At 45.8% G+C, this 21,904-nt stretch overlaps 1 pseudogene; it reads left to right on the plus strand.

Annotated features, from left to right (window-relative positions):
• The first annotated feature begins 5,563 nt into the window (after positions 1–5,563).
• On the plus strand, positions 5,564–20,191 carry LOC142024669 (L-amino-acid oxidase-like; annotated as a pseudogene).
• The last annotated feature ends 1,713 nt before the right edge of the window (positions 20,192–21,904 follow it).

Raw genomic sequence — 21,904 nt, forward strand, 5'->3', positions numbered from 1 at the left:
CTCACTAGTACACAGTCCTGGCCTGTACCGACCCACTTGCACTTCAGGTCATGGCTCCCAGGTTGAAAACCTCTGCAGATTCTCTTCTCGGACTCGGCAGCCTTTTCCTTCTTTCTCGTCACTTCCCTGCTCCCATGCTGGCCCTTCACCTAAATCCTTCAAAATCAGAGTTCTCCACATCTGCAATACTAGCTCAAGAGAGGTGTTGTCCCAGTGCAACCCCCGCTCCTAGGAGTGGCTCACTGTCCCATGTAGTGGCATCGATGTGATTTATGATCAAAACAAAAGATAAAGTATGCAAAGGAAGTGCTCAAGCGTACTCGGTTGCTAGGAGTTACAGAGCAACTTTTTAAAATCGGTAGACAAAAGCCCAGAGAATTACTTCCCTGGGATTCAGTTTAAAAGTTACCGGTGTACAGGGGGGAGGGAGGGGGGTACATCAGCCAGCCTGAGAAATCCCACACCAAACCCAAAATAAACAATAACCTGACCACGTCTGAGTAAACAGAGAGCAGAGGGGCTACTGTTTTTGGTTCTCTGTGCCTTAAATCTTCAGTCTGTTCTGGTCTGGCTATAGGCTGAAGCAGTGGGTCTGTCCCACGAAAGCTCACCTAATAAATTATTTTGTTAGTCTTTAAAGTGCTACTTGACTGCTTTTTTCTTTTGCAATAGGTTCTCTTTTAGTTGTATCTTCCTCTATAATTCCTCATTGGTGACCTTCCACATCTGTTCTATTCCCAGGATCTTTGTAGAACCACTCCTCTCTAATGCCAATAGCCTTCTTTCTGAAACTTTCACTACCACCCATCTCTCACTTCCATGTCATGGCAGAGTAAGGTACTAAGTGCCAGCTGTAAACACATTCCAGAAGGGTCGTAACAGAACGCTTTGTGAAGAAACTTCTTGGTACCAGCATATTCCCCACATACCATCGCTGTTTAGGACAGGACTCAAAGAGACAGCTTGACAGATAGTAATCTCACCCCCATGTACCAGGAAATAGAGAGTCAACCTCAGAAGATGGCAACCTGATATGTGCGGAATGAAGTGCATTTGGTTAGTACCTATGTATAAAAATGTACTCCTAGGGAAGGGGCTTTGTCCAGCTGAGGGGGCAGTGTCATATTCCTGGCCCTGAGTGAGCTGTGTTCATTGTCATGGGCACACATTCAATTTCCTCAAGGGGGGCTCTAGAGAGGATCGAGAGAGGCTGTTCTCAGTGGTGACAGATGGCAGAACAAGGAGCAAGAGTCTCAAGTTACACAGAGAGAGGTGTAGGTTGGATATGAGGAAAACCTATTTCCCCAGGAGGGTGGTGAAGCACTGGAATATGTTACCGAGAGGGGTGGTGGGATCTCCAGCCCTAGAAGTTTGTAAGTCCTGACTTGACAAAGCCCTGGCTGGGATGATTTAATTGGGGTTTATCCTGCTTGAAGCAGGGGCTGGACTCAGTGACCTCCTGAGGTCCCTTGCAGCCAGAGGATTCTATGATTCTATATTCTTAGTATCTGCAGAGTCTACCAAGTGCTGTTACTGTTCTTTGCTCCTTATCTGAGTTGATGGACTACATCTGGAGTATTGTGTCCAGTTCTGGCCCCCAGTACAGAAAGGATGTGGATGCATTGGAGCGGATCCAGTGGAGGGCATCAAAATGATGTGGGGGCTGGAACACATGACCTACAAGGAGAGGCTGAGGGATCCGGGCTTATTTAGTTTACAGAAGAGAAGACTGAGAGGTGATTTGACAGCAGCCTTCAACTTCTGAAGGGGGCTCTAAAGAGGACGGAGAGAGGCTGTTCTCGGTGGTGGTGGATAGCAGAACAAGGAGCAATGGCCTGAAGTTACAGAGGGGGAGGTGTAGGTTGGATATTAGGAAAAACTATTTCCCCAGGAGGGTGGTGAAGCACTGGAATGTGTTGCCTGGAGAGGTGATGGATTCTCCATCTCTAGAGGTTTTTAAATCCTGGCTTGACATGGTCCTGGCTGGGATGATTTAGTTGGGGTAGGTCTTACTTTAGGCAGAGGGCTGGACTCAATGACCTCCTGACCTCCCTTCCAGCCCTCGGCTTCTATGAATTCACCATTTTGGGAGGCACATGGGATCTGGTGTGATAGAACAATGGTCCAGTGTGCCACAAGTCATGATTTCTGTCTTTGGTTCTGGCCCAGAATACTGTGACCTTGAGAAAGTCAGGCACAGGGAGAGGGAATGAGCTGTATTCATACCCTTGTGCCAGGGCCGTCCTTAGCCATAGGCAGAATACGAAGGTGCGCAGGGCACCCAAAAATTTGAGATGTCCACGCACCCACCTCTTCCTATCCCTGTTCTATGGCTCTGCTTCCTTCAGAGGGGCTAATCTGGCAGCCCTTCCAGCCCCGGCATCGTCTCCAGCAGCTCTGGTGAGTCATTGTCATTTATTTAGAGGAGGGGTGGACTGGTGGACGGTGTCCATTATTTCCAAAGTCCATTACATCAGGCTCTGTTAAATCGAAGGTTTACTGTATTGGCACCTGGCTCGAGCCAAATTTGAAAAGTAAAACACAGTTTTATAAAGTGAAAGCTGACCGAATTATTTCTTTCTTTTTCACAATTTTCCACTTGGAACAAAGAAAACTATGACCTTCTTTCTTATCTCTTTTACCGACTCTACTCTTAGAAGAAGGGAAAACAAAGCTGAGGTAGGGACTTGGGGGAAATGAAAACTTCAAATAGGAAACAAAAAAATGGGTTAGTTTCCACAAGCCAAACCCAAACGACCTGTTTCATTCCACACACGGAATGTAGGACATTTTTCAAAATCAACAGTTCAGGGTGGGGCACCGATTACTTTTCAAGAATATGAGAGCTAAAAAAAATAGAATAAGCCCCATCAAATGTTGACAACTCAGGAAACGCAATGTTCAAGTCGTGTTTTGCAAATAAGGTGCCCAACCTGCTTGAATTCTACTCCACTAGGAATGCTGGCTGAGTACATTTTCTTCTTTCTAGCGCAGTTGTTCTTAACCTTTACTGCAGCCTGCACCTGTCTGGTTCTCAAAATATGTTCTCTCACCCCTTATCAAAAATGGAGGTGGCGGGGGGGACCTATGCACATTTAAATGCATATTAAATGTATGTTATTACTCACCACAAATAACAGTACAGTAGGCATACAAAAATACACCAGTACTACCCAGAGATGTTGTGGAGTTTTGCTGTGGCCATAAACTGGAACAGATGTACTAACAGTTAGTGGCTAACTGAATTCACCTGCACATGTGTCAAGAAATACCCACCACGTGGTGGTAAGCTGTATTTTGTAGCGAGATAAAAACTTGAAAATAAATAGTTTGTTGCACTTACGTGCCTGTACTTAATTACGTGCCTTTTTACTGAGATTTCCTCTTTAAATCTTCCTCTGAAACCCCCTGACTCATGCGTCTGACGAAGCGGGTCTTTGCCCTCGAAAGCTGATGCTCCAAAATATCTATTAGTCTATAAGGTTCCACAGAACTTCTTGTTGTTTCTGAAGAGACAGACTAACGTGGCGACCTCTCCGTTACTTGTGCTTAATTTGTGTTTTTGATGATTTACCTTCTAAAAAAATCTGGCATGTCTTGCACCCCTAGAAAGGGCATCATGCTGTACCCCCAAGGGGTGTGTGCATCCCAGGTTAAGAAACACTGGTCTAGCATATAAAAGACATGTGTAACAGAAAACTGGCTTTGCTACATATTCTTGCCTCATGCTAAGTATTCACACATCCAAACCACACTAGCCAGCAGGATATCATCTTTACAAGGGGTTAGCCTGTTCCTGGTCTCTTTGGGCAGTGCACTGATAATTGGGTGTTAGGTACCTTCTGGAGCACAAGCAGTCCTATGCCTGACTTCTCTTAGGCATAGTAAGAAAGAGATGGCTGTGCTGGTCTATATACTATCAAGACAAAAAAGCCGTCCAGTAGCACTTTAAAGACTAACCAAATAATTTACTAGGTGATGAGCTTTCGTGGGACGGACTCACTTCTTCAGCCCACGGCCAGACCAGAACAGACTCAAGATTTAAGGCACAGAGGACCAAAAACAGTAATCAAGGTGGACAAATCAGAAAAAAAAAATGATCAAGGGGAGCAAATCAGAGAGTCGCGGGGCAGAAGTGGGGGGAGGAGTCAAGAATTAGATTAAGCCAAGTACGCAAACGAGCCCCTATAGTGACCCAGAAAGTTCCAGTCTTGGTTCAAACCATGTGTTAATGTGTCAAATTTGAATATAAAAGAGAATTCAGCAGCCTCTCTTTGATGAGTGTTGTGAAAATTCCTCTTCAGTAACATGCAAACTCTTGTCATTAACAGAGTGGCCCACTCCATTAAAATGCTGGCTGACAGGTTTGTCTTAGGCATGCATCTGTGTTTCCACCATATCTACCAGGTTCTGTGTTAACAGGGCCTGAATTTTGCTTACAACCTGGCTTTGCTGTATACCAGCAAAGCTTTTACCACCACTCTCACTCGGGCTTCATATGAGGCCTATGCCATAATGAATTACGTTTCAGGTCCCCTTTCTGTTACACTCTGGCCTCTTATGTCTTTCAGCCCAGAAACATTCAGTACTAGCCCTCAGAAAGGGCATAGCTCAGGGGTTAGCCCCTTATAAACCAGAGGTGGTGAGTTCAAATTTCCCTGGGGCCTTGAAGCATTCTTTCTTTCTATAGTCCTGGCTGGGATGATTCACTTGGGGTTGGTCCTGCTTGGAGTTGGACTCCGTGACTTCTCAAGGGTTCTATTCACAGATTCCAGACATAGAAGGGACCAGAGTGGTTGTCTGGTTCAGTGATTACCCAAAATGCAGCACCCACAACTTTATTTTCTATTTCAGGAGGGAACCGCCCTTCCCCCTCTCACAAGACCCAACTCCATGTGTGCTCCAGGGCTACCATGAAAAATTAGGGGGTGCTCAGCACCCACCATCAGCCAAACTCCCTCTTCCACCTCCCCTCGCCTTTTGCCCAGCAGTGGCCCCACTGTTTTCTCCTCACTCCCACCTAGTGCTTCTCCCACACTGCGAAACAGCCGTTCTCTGGCATTCTGGGGGACGTGGGGAGGATTCAGGATGTGCTGCACTTTGGAGAAGGGTCTGTGCACTCAGCAAAGCTATTCCAGAGCTATTATTCCAAAATGTGCTATTCCAGAATAACGTGTCTACACTGCAGGGAAGCCCCGGCATAAGCAAAACTGATTCTGAAATAGCGTCACAGTCCTGGAGCTCTCTTGTTCATTGTTTACTGTTGCCCCTCTATCTGTATGTGGTTGGAACATCTGTACTTTTGTGTTCGCTTTTCCACCACTGAGCTCACGATCATGGTAAATCTGTAAGAGTCTTGATGTCAACACACCCTAATATCAGTCTTGGCACGTTCTATACAACCTTGCGCAAGAAGATTTGAATAATTGGGGAGTAGTTACGGGGACGTCACCGTGGAAAGCCTCAAGGGTTCCGACCGGGAACTTGAAGAACACCCATTCACTGTCCTTGTGCCAGATTGCCTGCAGCAACTGCAGCATGGACAAAAATGTTGGCATGGACGATGGAGAAGCCAATTAAAACTGGGATGATCAAACCTTGGCAGTCGTCTGGAAAAAAGAGGTTGGTGAAAATGAGGTTTTCACTAAGAGACACCCTAGCGGGTGATGTTGTGAAGGACAGGACTTTAAAAGGGTTCAGAAAAGAACTATAGGTCGAACCTCTCTAGTCTGACCCTCTCTTGTCTGTAATCTGGCCTGATTTTAGTTAGCCAGATGACCACATCATGGGTGTGGCCAAGTTTCCCTCAGACCCATAAAGTTTGTTTACAGCCACCTGTCCTGGCTCTGAGTGTTCTGTGCTGTCCTTTAGCTGTAATTTACCCCTAAATGTCTTCTCAGCGCCCAGCAAGCCGTGGAAGGGTTGGCAATGTACTACAGAGTGATGACTCCCATGGTCCAGCAAATTTGGTACCAGTCAAGTTTCAAGGGTGCCAGACTAGAGAGGTTCAACCTGGAGATAAAGTGATGGTCCATCAATCCAGGGTGGGCACGAATGGCGTCCCTCGCCTCTGTTTGTCAGAAGCTGTGAACAAGTACCAGCTCATGGGTCATTTGAGGATTGTCTGTTCTTTGATCTGACCCAATATGACAGTTCTTACGTTCTAAGTTTATAATGGGAGCGTCTCCCTTTCTACTAAATATTTTAATTTTTATGTGAAAAATTAAAAATGGTAGGAAACAATAATTATTTAATCTCCCATGGGGATCTAAACAAGTTCGTATTTTTAAAATTTCAAGAAGTTAAATTAAACGGGCAGTTTGTTCTGGCTTTTGTAAGCCTCAGTTTTAGTTTTCCATCAGGCTGTGTCTTTCAGAAGGGGAATGCAAATACAACTAATCGGAAATGCAAATGAGGCACTGATTTATATCATGCGCATCTCATTTTCATAATGGCAGCCACTCGCTGTTAGGGCAATGCTGTTTTCAGAAAAACAACAAGCCGTTTAGAAGAGGTTGATTCGAAAACGAACCCTGTTTTTGAAAGAACCCTTCTTCCTGAAAAATATGAGCCGGGTTTCCTTTCGAATGAACTCAGTTTACACTGCTTGTTTTTTTTCCCGAAAACAGCACTTCCGGAACAGCGAGTGGCTGTCATTATGCAAATGAGGCACACAATGTGTAAATCAGTGCCTCATGTGCATTTCTGATCATCCACATTTGCATTCTGAAAGGATAATGTAGGGTGGAAGCACCCTTTATGCTTTGATTTGACTTTCTTTCTTTCTTTCTTTCTTTCTTTCTTTCCTTTTAACTGCCCTCTTCCTCCAGGGAGAAATTGTGGAAAAAATACAAATGAGAGGGTAAAATCCAACTATATGGGAAGCAGATTTTTAAAAAAAATGGGGAAAAATATTAACTTATTTTTATTAACTGGAGAACGGAAAACTGTTTTCAAATAATAAACCGAATAAGATTTACAAAATATGACAAATTAAAAACATTGTTTTCACATCTTTCCACTTGAAAAATAGTGGAGTGATCAATTTATTTTGACCTACCTTTGAAAAGCTCATTACAATCTTTTGAGAAAACATGGATAAAAGAGAGAGAAGCAAATAAAAAAACTGAAAGGAAATTTTTGGAACAATTTCCTATACCCAAAAGACAACGATAGTTTAACCAAAAATGTGGTATATTATTCAAAAATCACCATTTGTTATTGCATATTACCTTTCATGAAGAAAAGGATGCAACATAAAACAAAATCAAATTGAAATGTGTGTTTGTTAAGTTGTGTGTCTTAGCAATGATCTAGAAGGCGTGTATCTTGAATGTCTACCAAGAAAGCTGTGAAAAGTACAGCAAACACTATTCAGTTCAGTAGGCATGACTTGTAGCATAGAGAAACTATGGATTCAGGAGGAGACAGCAGGAAATGGTGGTGGTTTCCGGGGAAGAATCTTAAAATTGTAGTTTTTAAGAACAGACAGATCCACAAGTCATATAGTCATGTCCTTTATTGTGTTACTAGTAGAATTACCCAGCCTTGCCTGGGTCCTGAACTCAAACAAGATTTTTATTTTTTTGGTTTGGGTTTTCTTTTTGGAAAAAAATGGAAAATGTAAATACTGGATTTAAATGAATGCATTTTTCTAAAATACAGTGTTATATTGGTGACGTGAATTGTTTTCATATTTCTTTAAAGAAAGGATTGTTAACGTTTGTCTGTCCATTTCTTTGTCGGGCATTTTTATTAAAATGGGAATTCCATCAAGTGTATTTTTTTCTTCATCCCTATAAACTCTTTGCACTCAATATGTTTAAACAAAAAACATCGGGTTTCCAATAACACTTTCGTCTACCTTTCAAACCTGAAGCATTGATTTACCTGTGCCAAACCAGGCCTCAGCTCATAAATTCTCTGTTTTCCCTCTTTTCGGTAAGGTATGTTGAGAAGCAATCCTGTTGCAGGGTCAGCCTATGTTTCTCACTCCTCCTGGTTCAGTCTCTCTCGATTGTCACTGATTTGTCTCAGTTTTCAGGGCCGTCTTCCATTTGGTGATTCTGTCTTTTTTTCTGTTTGGTGAGATGAGAAACAATCCCATTCAAGGCACATCCCACTGTCTTGGCACAGCTACACCCTGACTATGCTTTACTTTAGGATCAGAGGAAGCTGTATACCAAATATGGTGGTCCTAGCTCTTACCATTTAGGAGGTTTTCTGGATCAAACACACAAACTCTCTGAAATATATAGTAGACTGAGCTGTAGAGCTTAAGGTCAGAAAGAGTGGGATCGTCCACTCCAACCTGCTGTATATCTCAGGATGCTAATTCCACCCAGGCCCTGTGTGCTAAATTCCCCAGATCAAAATGAAACCCAAGTATTACAGCTCTCAGGAAATGAGATGATTATGTCCTGTAGGCAGGATAAGAAGGAGAGTGGCAGCACTGATTAAGACAAGGAAAGGATTAAAAGAGGTTAACTCATGTAATCCAGGATCACGAGCATCACCCCGACACTATCATCGAAGATGAAAAGTAGAAATAAAATCAAAAAGCTGAGCACACTGCCAATCTGCCCTGGGGGATAATTCCTTGCCAACTCCACATATCTTTCAGCTACATCATAAGCCAGTGAACAAAAACAGCCAGTCAAGGGGTTCTCATGGCTGATGAGGCTGGGGACCAGGAGGTGGCAGTACAATGCTTGAATAAAAGATTTCTTTAATTCTTTACATTTCAAATCACAAACTCCTAGGGCTGGAAGGAACCTCAGGAGGTCATGGAGTCCAGTCCAAAACAGGATCGACCCCAACTAAATCATCCCAGCCAGGGCTTTGTCAAGCTGGGACTTAAAAATCCCGAGGGATGGAGATTCCGCCACCTCTCTAGGTAACGCATTCCAGTGCTTCACCACCCGCCAGGGGACATTGTTTTTCCTAATAGCCAACCTAGACCTCTCCTGTAACTTGAGACCATTGCTCCTTGTTCTGCCATCTGTCACCACTGAGAACAGCCTCTCTCCATCCTCTTTGGAGCCCCTCTTCAGGAAGTTGAAGGCTGCTATCAAATCAGTCTCTCCTTATCGGTCATGCGCTCCAGCCCCCTCATTGTTTTTGTCACCCTTCACTAGACTCTCTCCAACACATCTACATCCTTTCTGTAGTGGGGGGTCCAGAATGGGGGGCTCCTTTGCCTTTTACCTTCTTCAGGAGAGCGAGCTCAGTGGTTTGAGCATTGGCCTACTAAAGGTACAGTTATGAGCTCAATCCTTGTAGAGGCTGTGTAGAGATCTCGGCCAATTAGGCTGGCAGGGTGGGGGAAACACAGTCATGGTGCTTGGTCCTGCTAAGAGGGCAGGGAACTGGGCTTGATGACCTCTGAAGGTCCCTTCCAGCGTGATGTGTGTGTTTGTCATGGCGCTGGGGGACCTGAGGGCTGTAGAAATCAAACCCCACATCTTGCTTAAAGCTGTTGAATGTTCTACAGTTTTAGGGTCATGTTTGACTCTTCAGACTCGCAAATCTCATGCGTATTAATAAAACAGGGGCCATAGCTGCACACATGCAATTTTGGAGCTATCTTAGTGTGGGTGTTCCAACAAGTTTTGTGTCTGATGATATATGGGGAACAGGCCAACATGCTGAATCATGGGCATTTTCCCAGGAGGTGTTGAGCACAGTCCCTGACACAGGCAGGGCGGAGTGAGGAATGTGGGATTCAGGAACTAGGGAGGTACAGGAGGAAATGTTGACAATGTTTTTGTGATGTGCATGCCTCAGTTTCCTTTGGTCTTTTCTATGGTGATGTGCGGAATGCAAAGGGCCAGTTTGGACAGCTGATCAGAGATCGAAATAATTACTGGACTGAACAGAATTTATATATTAGAATGGAAGGTATAGAGGAAACCATGGAAATCCCAATGGATGGAATGGTCACACCTATTGTCCAACAGCCCAGAGGAGAACAGCAAGAAACCGTAAAACCCACCCAAAAAGCCAACCCCCCCAAAAAAATCCCAAAAGCCCAAGCAGTAGAAGAGAGGGGGAATGTTTTTGTTTAGAGAAAGGTACGCTGGGGTTGCCAACCCACCGATTGTCCTGGAGTCTCAAAAAATTAAAAACTCATCTTTAATCAAACACTATGTCACGTGAAGAAATTTCCAGGAATACATCCAGCCCCAAGTTGACACTCCTAGGGTAAGTAGACCCACATGGGACTCTGAGGTCCTGCCTGGAGTTGGGGAGCTGACTCCAAAGGGAATGTCTCCAGCTCACTTGGGGTCCAGGTCAATGAGGGCGATGGGGTTTGGTTTTGTTTGTTTGGTTTTTGCTTGTCTCTCGCGTGCATCCACCGACATTATTTCGATATTCGGTGGCGCTATGGCCGATAGTCTTACTCCAACAACCCGAGTGGGATTAATGGGAAGTTCAGATGTAAGCATTCGGGTTAATGGTAATGTGGAAACAACTTCACTTTAAACTGGCTTTATTGGCCTCCAGAGGCCTCTTGGCCGCCAGTGTCCCCAGTGTGTTCTCCTCCTTCCCCCTTTCAGCACATCTCCCAGCGTCAGCATGGGACAGAACTCTGCTTTATGATCTCATAAGGTCCGTTCTTGTTCTATGAGACAGGTATATCTCCAAACTTTCAAGCTCCTGTGTGGACGAAAGCTGAGGCGAGGGCATACGACGGGACTCTGAGGTCTGCATTAAGTCCACGTTGATGCTGGGACCATGCCTTCCAGGCCGGGTAGACAGGCTACCTCTCATTTTGCTTGAGCTAATGTGCTAAAAGGAACAGCGTGGCAATTGGGGAAGGCTGGCCTCAGACCTGTGGGTTTGGATAGGCAGCTGCCAGTGCATCCACACTGCTTTTTGAGAGCGCTGGAGCAGAGCTAGCCCATTTGTACCTAGAGACCTACCTTGGATAGAAGACGTGCTCTCAACTGTGATGCAGGCATCCACCTCAGGATGAAACAGGGGGGAATGGACTCAGGAGAAGTGGGGCACCAATGGAGCTATATACTAAGCTTGCCTCCCAGAAACTAGTCCAAAGACTTTAGATCCTATATGCCAGAAGACCAGTAAATTGTTACCTTGCATAATTCACCCATGGTTGGTGTGACCCTCTGCCTGGCAGCTAAACCAAAATCCACATGGCTGAGCTACCGCCGTGGCTAGAGGAGAAGTGCCTTTTTGCTTGTGCAGGTTCCTGACTGGAGCTCTGAAGATCCCAGGTTTGTAATCCTCCTCCTGTCAACTGGGGCCAGTTAGGGTAGGTCTACACCACCAAATTATGTCAGATTAACGGCTGTTATGTCCTAGGCTGCGTCTACACATGCCACTTCTTCCAGAAACGGCATGGTAATGAGCGATCTGGAAGATGCTAATGAGGCATGGATGTGATTTTTCCACACCTCATTTGCATATTGGCATGTGGTTCGGAGTGCGGAAGAAGTCCCAAAATTTTGAGGAAGAAGGGGCTTCCAGAAGGAGGGTTTCCTTCTGGAAGATCTCCGCGGGCCACACATCTGCACGTGTAGTTTGGAGTCTGGGAGAGCTTCTTCTGGACTCCGAACCCCGTGCCGATATGCTAATGAGTCATGGAAAATTTGCATCCGCCCCTCATTAGCATCTTCCAGACAGTTCATTACCGTGCCACTTCACAGCCCTCGTGTCTACACAACACAACCACAACCACTACTCGAAACAGCAGCTGGCTTATTTCGAATTTGGTAAACCTCGTTCTTCGAGGAATAGCACCTATTCCAAAATAGATATATCACAATGGCCATGTCTACATTAGCCCCAAACTTTGTGGCCAAGAGAGAACCTCCTGCAGAAGGTGATACAATGGAAGTTACAGCTATTCGGGCTTATCTGCAGAATGAATGATGAACAAAAAATCAAGACCCTGGTGTTCGGCATAATAGATGGTTGGAATAAGAGAGGCGGACCCTGCAGCGTATGGGTAGATGATCTAGTAGATTGGTGCGGAGCTAGTCTACAGAAACTAAGCCACTGGGCAAGGAAAGATGGAAGAAAATAGTGAAGGAGGCATTGGACACCAACGGGCTCTGAGCCCATGGTTGTTGATGACGGTGATGACCTAGGAAGGGTTGGGCCATTTATCATAGAGACTCATAAGCAAGCACCTAACTTCCTTTCTAGTTGCTGAAATTTTCTGTTTTTCCTCTTGCCCTTTTCTTTAGGATTGTGTGTGAATTTGTGAAAAAACTGAACATTAAGCTGAATCCATTCTATAATGCTAACAAGAACCCCTGGTATTTGGTTAACAACATCAGAGCAAGAGCTGACGATGCAGAAGAAAACCCGGATATCTTTCAGTATCCCCTGCTTCCCACAGAATGAGGAAAAACTGCCCGTGAGCTTTATAACCAGACCCAGGATAAGGTACGTGGGTTGTAGCAAGGACCCGTGCCCTATGGTGACAAGTATGTTGACTTCAAGTTGCGGCGGATAAACTGAGGGGGGTGAGCAGAAGTGGGGTAGGGTAGACAAGGCCTTACGCACATCTGAGAATTTTACCTTGAGTATGTTTGTTTTCATTGTTTACACCGTCTCGGGGAAGGCAGATTAGTCAGCTGGAGAACTGTGGGAAAGGATTTGCTTTTCTCCTGTAGGAAAAAGAGAAGACAGAGAAGAAGAGACAGAAAAGAAGACTGAGGGGTGATTTAACAGCAGCCTTCAACTTCCTGAAGGGGAGCTCTAAAGAGGATGACGAGAAACTGTTCTCAGTAGTGTCAGATGGCAGAACAAGGAGCAATGGTCTGAAGTTACACAAGGAGAGGTATAAGTTGGATATTAGGAAAAAGTACTTCACCAGGAGAGTGGTGAAGCACTGGAATGTGTTGCCTAGAGAGGCGGTGGATTCTCCACCCCTAGAGGTTTTTAAGTCCAGGCTTGACAAGGTCCTGGCTGGGATGACTTAGTTGGGGTTGATCCTGCTTGAAGCAGGGGGCTGGACGAGATGACCTCCTGAGGTCCCTTCCAGCCCTACGATTCTATGATTGTATGAACCAGATGACCACCCTTTCCCCCTTATAGCAGTTTCTCACATGCTCTTGGGATTTAGCCTTTCCCATCTCCACAGCCTCTGGCTTCCTTCCTTGCAAAATCACTAGTGACAGCCAAGTCCCCAGAGAGCTCTGCAGCATCTCTGGCCAAACAAGAAGCTTGCAGTCTCCAGCAGCAGGAAGCAGGGGACTGGGCCGGTGGCCACACAGGCTGGGATAAGTGTTTGTCCCATTCCCTGCCTCCTTTGGCTTCCTGTATGTGGCCCATGCATGTTAAAACCCCAGGGAACCAAAACCGCAGGGAGCCTGTTTCTCCACACACGCATGACAAGGGGTCCTTGGCCTGTCTGTGAGTGCAGGGGTGGAGCTCACTTAGACGTTTTGCTAACATCTAGCTGGGGACTCCAAAAAAAAAATTGTGATAGGGCCGCACGCAGCCCCATAAGAGGGTGTTTGACATGCCTGCTCCAGGATACAGTTTATATTTACATTGTCACATACAGGGAAAAGAATAAAACTTGAAAGCGGCGGTTCTTAAGCTGGGGTGCACACCCAGCCTGGGGGTGCGTGACGCCCTTTCTGGGGTGTGAGACAAGCCAGATTTTTCGAGACGGTAAATCATCAAAAACGCAAAGTAACCACAGGCACACAAGTGCAACGACTTTGTTTCATCAAACCTGCATATTTATTAGCACTATACATTTTTTTAGCAATTACTGTAATATGCAAACAAACAATTTATGTTCAAGTTTTTAAGCTATTTGGAGTGAAATTCTCTCGCTACAAAAATACACTGTGCCGGTATTCCTGGACACATGCCCAGATGACATGGCAGTGCGGTGGCTTTGTTTGTATTCAGTTAGCCGTCAACTGTTAGCGCGTCAGTTCCAGTTGACTTCCACAGCAAAACCTTGCAACATCTCCGGGTGGTACTTGTGTATTTTTGGATGCCTGCTGCACTATTATTTGTGCTGATTAATAACATAAAACTATGTTACATATATTTAATGTGCATTTAAAAGTGTATAGGCCCCAGCATCTCTGTTGTTGATTTTTGAGAAGGGGCGCGCGAACGTGTTTTGAGAACCAAAGGTGTGCAGGCTGCAGCAAAGGTTAAGACCCGCTGCTTTACAGGCAGCGCCTCCATCAGCTTGAAACAAACAACTGTTTTCTTGTTTGCTCCCCAGGTGACAAGCAACTGCAGTGCTCTGAAAGTGAAATATGGCTCCTTTTCCACCAAGGTAATTGAGCTTGACATTCCGGTGTCTTTAAATCTACCGGTGCCAATTTCCTATGTCTACACTAGACTAAAAGAGTCGGACGCAGATGCACAATTCTAGCTACGCCAGTAGCGTAGCTAAAAATCGATGTATCTGCGCTCAGCTAACTTGCCTGTCTATACAAGCAGCCGGGGGCTGGGAAACTGACCAGGCGCTGCTGCGCCTGGCTCCAGGCTGTCATGGCTCCTTCCCTACTCTAGCAAGATAAATGCAGAAGGTGGGGACCAGCAAAAGTACCCTCAAAACCTTATCTACCAGGTTTTGGTATAAACTCTCCTCCCAAAATCCTAAAAGATTTTGGGGATAAAATTTGCTGCCACCACTCAAGTAATAATAAGGAAACCAGGGAGAGACTACTTGGGAAATCTCGGCCCCAAAAGTAAAAAAACCAGGACACAAACATTAACCAATACCTGGTTAATAAAAAGAAAAAGAGAGAACTTTTACCCCTCCCCCAACTTAGACAAAATTTGAGTTATGCGGAGTTATGCAAGGAATGCAACTCGGGCATAACTCGGGGTTTTACTGTAACTTGGCTGTGTAGACTCACCCTCGTAAATGAAAGCATCAGCTATTGTAGTTGGGTCATAGGATTTATTTCCCATTGTGGCTCATGGCTGTGTATGTAAATGCAGTTAAAATGTGTCATGGCTGAGCTTCAAAGAGCACCACCTAAGTTTGTTGCCTGAGGGCTGAGTGTGGAGAGTAGCACAGTGTTGGCTGATCACACCGGTGAGTCAGTGAAAGCCCGTCAGCAACCCGCAACAGCTGTTCTGACATGTTATGAGCCATGATCCTGAAGACACTCTGCCCACGAAGAGTTTATGTTGTACTGGACCTGAAATACCTGGTAAGAAGTTTTAACAAGACTGCCTAAAAGGAGAATCACAGGGACTTGTAAGATTAAGGTTGGGTATTTATATATACATCCATCACATCCAATGGCAAGACTTTGTCACAAATGAGGAGCTTTGGAACAGAGCAGGACGAGAACCAAATGACATTGAAACCAAGAGAAGAAAGGGGCGATGGCGAGGCCACATGCTCAGAAAACCATCCTCCAGCATCATCCGTCAAGCTCTCACATAGAACCCGCAAGGAAAACGCAAAAAAGGAAGACCTCGGACAACGTAGAAAAGGTCTACAGAGATTGAAGGACAGCAACTGGGGTACTCCTGGAGCCAGCTAGAAGTTTTCTCCGGAGACAGCATGAAGTGGAGGAGACATGTAGGTGACCTATGCTCCATGTGGAGTACAAGGATTAAGTAGAAGTTGGATTACTGTTAAAGTAATGATAAAGCCTTGATTTTCAAAATCCTTACTCCTAATGTCAACAAACACCACTTAACATAGACATTCCTTTCGATTTTAATTGCAATAATGTTGGATAATAACAGAAGTTCTGGCCTTCCGTAGGATTTAAAAAAAAATAGTTCTAAGTAAACTTTCAAATGATGAAATAAATTAGTTTTCTTCCAGATTTGTGTTACTGTGATGTCAACGCAGGCACGTCAGATGAAGCAGGTCTTTGCCCATGAAAGCTGATGCTCCAAAATACCTGTTAGTCTATAAGGTGCCACAGGACTTCTCGTTGTTCTCCAAGCTATGGACTAACATGGTCACCTCTCTAACACAGGCACAGTAACTCATCAGGAGAGGTTCGAGAGGTCGAGAGCTACATCCTCTATTGTTTTACCCCTTTGAATATGCTGAAGTTGATTTCTGAAGAGAGGCTCTTGGACAGAAAACAAGCAGTCCTCTAGCACCTTAAAGATGATCAGTTTTATTTATTAGATTTCTTGGGGAAGATCCACTTCATCGGATTGGGAGCAAAAATAAGATCCCAGGGTTTATACAGCTGGAGGTTGGTGGGCTGGATGAGGAAGTTGGAGGGGAAGAAGGGGAAATAAAGAGGGGGGAAGTCACTTGTCATTAATACGATCTGGGAAGGCGTAAATTAATTTAAATGGGATGGGAGCCATGGTTGCCATCCTATCTCATTTATTTCTTGCACAGGTCTTGTTAATGAGAGATGACTACTTCCCTCTTTTCCCCCCTTAATCATTTCCCTCTTTCTCCCACTGTATAAACCCTGGATTCTTATTTCTGCTCCACGTCTGATGAAGTGGGTCTTACCCCTGAAAGCTCGTTACCTAAGCAATAAAATTCTCCGCCTTTAAGGTGCTACAGGGCTGCTCTTTTTCTGAGATGCTACCAACTAACAAAGCGACGGAGACTCTCAGACAGATTTCCCAACATCTTCATTGCTCTTGGACTTCTCCTGACTCTTCTAGTTTCTGTCGCTTGTGGAGACCGTGGCTTTCAAAAGTTAAAATGGGTAAAGAGAATCTTCATTCTTCTAGGCTTGTCGGACTGGCCAGTAGCTCAGCAGAATGTCAAATAGCTTCGAATCGTTGTCTCCAATGACTTGTTGCTCAATTTGTGAAAGCAAAGGTCTAAACCACAAGTGTCTAATGCGTGGCCTGTGTGCCAGAATCTGGCCTATGGAGCCTTTTTATCCGGCCCGTGGAGCTGGCAGCGGTGCTGTTTTTAAAAGGTGGCTGCCCAGCTATAGGGGAACTTGGGGTTGGGTTCAGCTCGGCGTGGTGCTGCTCTCAGGGCTCTGATGGGGTGGCTCTGGCAAGTCACTGAAGGTGGAGTGTAGGGTGCTTGGCTGCCGGGGGGAGTAGGGTTAAGTCGGTGGGTGGGTTGGGCTGAGGGGTTAGGATTAAGCCTGGTGGCGGCGGAACTGTTTGAGGCTATTTTGTGTCCCTGGAACATGTAAAAAATTGCCGGGTGGCCCCTGACAAAAACAGTTTGGACACCCCAGCTCTAAACGTTTACACAAATTGACGACCCATTGCGCCAGGGTTACAGCTCCAAACTGGGCTTCGTTCGCTCTCGAGGAAAAAAGATTTCCGTAACTTCCTAAAATTCCAACTTCCAAAACTTCCAACTCGAAAAGCAACTGGTTAGAGTGCTGATCCGGAACAGGAGGCAGAGCTCAACACGGTTAAAACTCTAAAGCATCAGCTATTGGGCTGTTTATCCTATGCAGCAGAATGGTGCTAGGATTAATGAAACATTGCAAGAAGCAATACGAATATTCGTGTTTCTTTTTACCTCATTCCTTTTGAAGGCCAAGAAAAGAATGGCAAAATTTCATTCTCAAAGTCTCATTTTCCTCTATATTGAATGTGAGGGGAGGGGACACCAAAGATTGCCTAGGGTGCCAAAAACCCTGGGACCAGCTCTGGTCTGGGTCATGGTTTTTTTAATTAAAGACGATGACATCTTGGCAGGGATGCTGTGAGTAAAACCCTGGCCCAGCTGAAGCCAAGGGCAAAGCACCGATTGACTTTACTAGAATCAGGCTTTAAGCTGGTGAGTCAAAAGGGATGAGGGATTAGGCCTTGAATGTGTGCATCAGCCTTACTTCAGTGGTTGTTTTTGAGGAAACAGACAAATCACTGAGTAAGACAGTGAATGGGGTTGACTCCTACACATCTCTTACAGCTCGTGAAGAATTGCTCAGTTCAAGAGAAACTTCAGGCAGGGGGCTGGACTCGATGACCTCCTGAGGTCCCTTCCAGCCTTAGGATCCTGTGATGCTATGAATTATTTTAGGTTGTCATTTCTGAATGGCATCTAATATACATGCACCTCTCATCCTCTTCACTCTCCCCCACCAAGGAATAGCTGACTAAGGAAGGAAAGTTAAGCAGAGGAGCCGTTAATACGATCGGTGATGTGATGAATGAAGATGGTCTTTTCCAGATGTCATTTCTGCACTCTGTCATGGTCTTTTCCACCTTCTCCGAGACGAGGTGAGTAGAAAAGCATCTTCAGTTAGTTGCTTTGCATGGAGAGAAGCGCAATTTGTCTGCGGTAGGGCCTGTCTATGCTTCCATTCATTATTCAGTGCGTCCCATCAAACTCCTCTGATCTCATCCATTTGTCATTCCACCTGTTAGTGGGGTTGGTTGCCTTCTCAGAACGAGGCACCGATGCCGTGAGTTGGCGTAGAGGGCAGGTGTTTGCTGCTGTAGTTTTAAACCCAGGAAAAGCTGGGGACGTTTCCACAAAGGATGAGCTGGATATAACTGACAGGGCCCACAGCTTCTGAATTAGTTCTGCTGGGATCCACTAACTGACTCCCTCATGGAAGTCTGTCCGAGGCACATATGGGGCCATAGCTCTTCTGTACTGCAGGGACCTCTTGATCAAACATGACCCCATAACAAGGCTCATTAATCCCACCCTGTGTCTCCCTGGGACACATACAGTTTCGTGGCACTTTGATAACCTTCTGGATACTTTAAATAGAAAGCTGGATGGAAGCTTATTTACCAGAGACCAAGCATTCTGCTATAATAAGACAATTCAGAGTTGTAGTCACTGAGGGTTAGAATCTGCCTCTTGTTAATCAGCTCATTTTATTATTCTTGTGATGTTCTCTCCAATACCTGTGGTCCAATGCTGTAACCATTTGCCTGTTGTCTTTCTCCCATCTTCCTTTCAGTTTTGATGAGATCCGTGGGGGATTTGATCAGCTTCCAAAGGCTTTCTACCAGGATATTCAAGGGGCAGTTAAATTTAACTCTCCAGTGGTGAAGATATTACAAGACAATGACCAAGTGAGCGTGTTTTACAGCAGGCCACGCTCCTCATACCTCGCCTCTGTGACGGCTGACTACGTCCTGGTCACACCCTCAGCAAAAGTCACCCGGCTCATAAAATTTTCGCCACCTCTCTCTGCTAAGAAGACCCGTGCCCTGCTCTCCATCCACTACTCAAGAACCACTAAGATTTTTTTAATCTGTTCTGAAAAATTTTGGGAGAAGGATGGAATCTATTATGGGAAGCCAACCTCTGATCAGCCAGCCAGAGTCATCTACTACCCTCCCCACAATTTCTCCAGTGGGGTGGGAGTGATCCTGGCCTCCTACACTTGGGTGAATGATGCTGAATTCTTCATTTCCCTTCCCGATGAGAAATGTGTAGACGTGGCGATGGATGACTTGGCGGAAATCCACCGGGTGCCCAAGACTTATATCCATAAGGTCTGCGGTAAACATGTGGTCAAGAAATGGGGCCTAGACAAATATTCAATGGGAGGCTATGTCTCATTTACCCCATATCAGTTTGTTGACTTCTCCGAAGCTATGTTTCAGAGTGAAGGGAGGTTTCATTTTGCCGGAGAATACACGGCTCAACCTCACGACTGGATTGAAACGTCTATGAAGTCTGCCGTGAGAGCAGTCAGAAACGTTCACGGAGCTGTCCTCGTGTCAAGAGGGTGACAGCGGAAAAAGCTGAAGGAAAATGAAATGAAATTCCATCAATCAATGACTACTACTACTACTAATAATAATAATTATGGTGATTGGGAAAACACAGGCACATTGACTATGACTGGCAAATTAGAATTATCAAAGCAAATACAGGAAGGTCTCAGAGTACGCGAACTCAGAGTGCGCGACCCCGCTCTTACACATCTGACCCTGACCCCACCCCCCTGGCCTTGTTTAAACTACATGCAAGCGGCTCGGGTTCAAGCCACTCCCGCCACCCTGCAGGGCTCCAGCGCAACCCCCCTGCCAGCTCAAAAGCAGCCCACCTGCCTGCCCCATGCAGCTCCGGTATGACCCACCTCCACATCGGCCTGCCTGCCTGCCTGGTGCTTGACCTCCCCCACCCTGTGTGGCTCCAGTGTGATCCCCCCTCCTGCCGGCTCACAAGCTGCCCGCCCACCCCCCCACCCCGTGCGGCTCTGGTGCAACACCCCCTGCCGGCTCACCACCCAGGCACAGCTCTGGTTCCGGCTCAACTCCTTGCCCCCCTTGCCCCCCTTGCCCAGCTCACCACTGATGCTCAACTCCACTACTCACCCCCTGCAGCCCTAACCCACCCCAGGCTTAGCTCACACCCCGCTGCCCGCCTGCCTCCTATAGCCCCAACCCACCGCCAGGCTTAACCCCTCTTCAACTGCCCCCACCCCACCCCAGGACTTACCTTTCAGCTACTTCCCTGGCTGCAGATCATGTGTTCTGCTGGGGAGAAAGCCGGACCCCAACTTGCGTGAAATCCAGATTTACGTGAAGGTGTGTGGAATGGAACCCTTGTGTACTCTGAGACCTTACTGTAATGAAGCAGTACGAGATGCCTCTGACGAAGCCGGTCTTTGCCCATGAAATATGATGCTCCAAAATATCTGTTAGTCGACAAGGTGCCACAGGACTCCTTGTTGTTGTGACTTTAAGTTCGGCTAGGTTCCTGCACCAGAAACAGACTGCTAATCAGGCTTGTTCTATACTAGGCAGGTAAGTTGATTGCAAATATGTAATTCTAGCTGTGGCAATTGCGTAGCTAGAATCTACTTACCTGAAATTGACTGACCTGGCTGTCCACACGGAGGGAGGTCAATGGGAGAGTTTTTCCCATCGACCTCCCTTATCCCTTGCCATAACAAGGCATATAGGGGTTGACTGCTGACCCCAAATAGATTGATTTTGCATGTGTTTACCAGGCATGCAAAATCAAACTCCAGAAGATTGACCCCAACTGGGCTGATCTTCCTGGAAGTGTAGGCAAGCCCTCACACTGATGCACTCTCTCCATCACCCTGCTCAGTCGTCAGAGTGTGAATCCAAGGCTGTGCCTAGTCCACTACATCCCCTGTATTCCAGGATGGCAATACGTAAGCAGGACACAAAGCCCATCTTCTATTCCCTTGAGAGTTGTGTTATATCATAGAATCATAGAATGGTAGGACTGGAAGGGACCTTAAGAGGCCATCGAGTCCAGCCCCCGCCCTCATGGCAGGACCAAGAACTGCCTAGACCATCCCTGACAGACATTTATCTAACCTGTTCTCAAATATCTCCAGAGATGGCGATTCCACAACCTCCCCAGGCAATTTATTCCAGTGTTTGACCACCCTGACACTTAGGAACTTTTTCCTAATGTCCAACCTGAACCTCCCTTGCTGCAGTTTAAGCCCATTGCTTCTTGTTCTATCCTCAGAGGCCAAGAAGAACAAGTTTTCTCCCTCCTCCTTATGGCACCCTTTTAGATACCTGAAACTGCTATCATGTCCCCCCTCAATCTTCTCTTTTCCATACTAAACAAGCCCATTTCTTTCAGCCTTCCTTCATTGGTCATGTTCTCTAGAACTTTGATCATTCTTGTTGCTCTTTCCTGGACCCTCTCCAATTTCTCCACATCTTTCTTGAAATGTCATGTTCAGAACTGGACGCAATACTCCAACTGAGGCCTAACCAGAGCAGAGTAGAGAGGAAGAATGACTTCTCGTGTCTTGATCACAACACACCAGTTAATGTCTTAAGTGTATCAGAGGTCCCAGAGAACTGACAACTGATTATTATAAAGTAATTGCTGTAAGAAACAACCAAGAGTCCTTTGGCACCTTTGATGAAGAATCATATAATCCTAGGGCTGGAAGGGACCTCAGGAGGTCATTGAGTCCAGCCCCCTGCTTCAAGCAAGATCAACATGTATTAGGCATCCCAGCTGGGACTTTGTCAAGCCGGGACTTAAAAACCGCTAGGGATGGAGATTCCA

Source organism: Carettochelys insculpta, chromosome 22 (assembly GCF_033958435.1).
Source record: "Carettochelys insculpta isolate YL-2023 chromosome 22, ASM3395843v1, whole genome shotgun sequence".
NCBI classification, from domain to species: Eukaryota; Metazoa; Chordata; order Testudines; family Carettochelyidae; genus Carettochelys; species Carettochelys insculpta.